This window comes from Gadus chalcogrammus, chromosome 12, assembly GCF_026213295.1.
Source record: "Gadus chalcogrammus isolate NIFS_2021 chromosome 12, NIFS_Gcha_1.0, whole genome shotgun sequence".
Lineage (NCBI taxonomy): Eukaryota > Metazoa > Chordata > Actinopteri > Gadiformes > Gadidae > Gadus > Gadus chalcogrammus.
Genome location: NC_079423.1, coordinates 1,860,363 through 1,862,882, shown reverse-complemented (window position 1 = coordinate 1,862,882; position 2,520 = coordinate 1,860,363).

The following is a 2,520-nucleotide window of genomic DNA, read 5'->3' as shown; positions in this document are numbered from 1 at the left end:
TCGGCTGTGATTACAGCCAAGAGGCCCTTTGTATACACGACTTGGTTTTATGCTGCTGAACGCTCGAGAGACTAGTGGATAGCTCGTCATACACTCAGTTTACATAAATTGACACGCCCTGCGGATGTGTAGGGCACTCGGCAGACATTAGATTGAAATTCACACGGGCCATGAATAATCACACCCCATGATTGATTAAAAGCTTATAGACACAGGTGTGGGTCTAAAAGACACACACACACACAAACACACACACACAAGTTCCTTTGGAAACTGGTAGATAACACAATAAACACGTCTCTAGAGCCAATAAGGTTAAATTTAGACAATTAGGCGTTGGAGGGAATATGGGATGAGGAGGTGGAGAGGAGCTGGAGGACTTGTTTGACTGATGAGTGGGGAGGAGATCAAGAAACAAGTGAGACGGAACGGCCAATCAAACAAAGACAGCCTACTGCTCAGCCAAACATACTTTGGGGTCATCAAAGTAGCCCCCCCCCCCCCCCCCCCCCCCCGCCCCTTTATTACTGTATACAGACCTCTGAATAACACACCGTTGTTATGACGCCATTTCTTTCTATTAGGCTCAAACAGACTATAATTTTTTTTGCGTAAGATAGTTTAGACTGCTTGGAGAAATGTAAGAGATGTATGAGGCAGGAGTTCGAGAGTCAATAAGTCTCAAGTGCGTGTTTGAATTCAGAAGGAATTCTTTTATTTTACCTAGCCTTTGTTTATACAGCCAGCCTCATCGAGTCAAGCACCTATTTTGCAAGAGATACCTTTAAATACACACAATTTAAGATTTATTTTGTCACATAAGATCAATTATGTTTTTATTTCATGTTGCCGATAAGTTTTAGCATTATTTATGCTGTATGAATGAATATTAGGCCTTAATGTTCTCGACTACACCCACTTGACGTCAAGTCATCATACCCACAGTGACGGCAGTGAAGTAGGTGGTTTAGTCTAGAATGTGAAGACAGAAATAGAGAAATAGAGAACAGGCATTATTCCACATTATTCTGAAAAATGTGCTGGTTTATTTCCTTCCGAATAACCCACCTCAAACATACCTGGTCCACCACAAAAAGCAACGCAGTCTGGAGAGACACCAGACGGTGTGTCGGCACGCTTTCTCCTACGGTACCTGAAGCCTTGGATGAGTACCTCGCAGGGACCGGCGGAGAGACATCAACACTCTCCCGATGGTGCCTGCCTCAGCGATTGATTCTGCAGATGGCTCAGAGCTAGGGGCTAGCGCTGGCAACAACTCTAAGCTACCGTGCCGACTCACAACGCCAGAGTGTGTGTTTGATGTGTGCAACGGGAGAGATGGCATGGCGGGGCGGGGGTGTATGCAGGCTACACTGAGGAGACTGATGGCTGCCCACAATGTGACATAAACAACATCTGTCAGAACAAACACACCTGAACACAACTTGACATGGGTGGGGGGGGAAGTCTCTTGGAGCGAGGTAGGGTAAATACAGTGTCGGCGCTAAGGTGGGGCATTTGGGGGCCGTGCCCCCCCCAAGGTGATTAATGCCCCTCCTACCATGGTGTGGCCAATAACTTTAAAAATATATATCCCTTTTAGTTATTATTTTTAATATTAAATGTGCAAATTGCAACTTAAAAATTATGGGGAAATTGGACATTTTGGTTGTACAGGCTTGTGTCATTTATGTCTGGGCGTGTCTTGTCCAATAGGCCCGAATGCGTGCCTTTTGTCAGCATACCTGTTTGTTGGTTTTTGTGGTTGTCCAGGTTTTTTTTTGATGATTGTGGAGGCTGTTGTCTAAGGTTTATAACCAGTGGCAGGCCTACTTTACTTTAAAACTGTTGAGAGGTTACTAAACCATTTCTGACATATCAGAGGGTAAACAGCATTTATTTGCATTTAGCCCCCGCGACAGCCCTCAGACTTTTTATCGTCTTTGTGTGTGTGGCTGCGTAAACTGTGTGCATAGGGCTAATACCACATATCCTCGACATGAACAAGAACAACATATTATTGCTAATAATAATTAGCCTATTAATAAAGGAAAATGTGTGTTTTTGATAGCATTTCTGCTGTGTTTGACTATGAGGTCGCCACTGCGTTTAAATATTTCTCAAACGGCAGGCCCCCCCCACTGGTTTACCCTGCCACTCTGGGTTATATACAGATACAAACATGTATCTGTTTAAATGTATTTATGCACTTGTGTGTGTCACTGTATATATATATATATATATATATATAAACATAATAAGATAAATATAGACGACAGAGGGTGTAGTGGGAAACTCGAGAAAGAGAAAATATAGAATGAACATAGTGTACTTGCAAAGCTCAATATTTCCACTTCACTTCAACTGGCTTTGCCTTTAACTATCTTACAGCGCTACTTAATATATTTCAACTTCTCCATAAAACATCAAGTAAAACAAGGTTGGTATGGCACAAATTGATGTGCGCGTGTGCGTGTGTGTGTGTGTGTGTGTGTGTGTGTGCGGTGGTGTGTGCGTTAT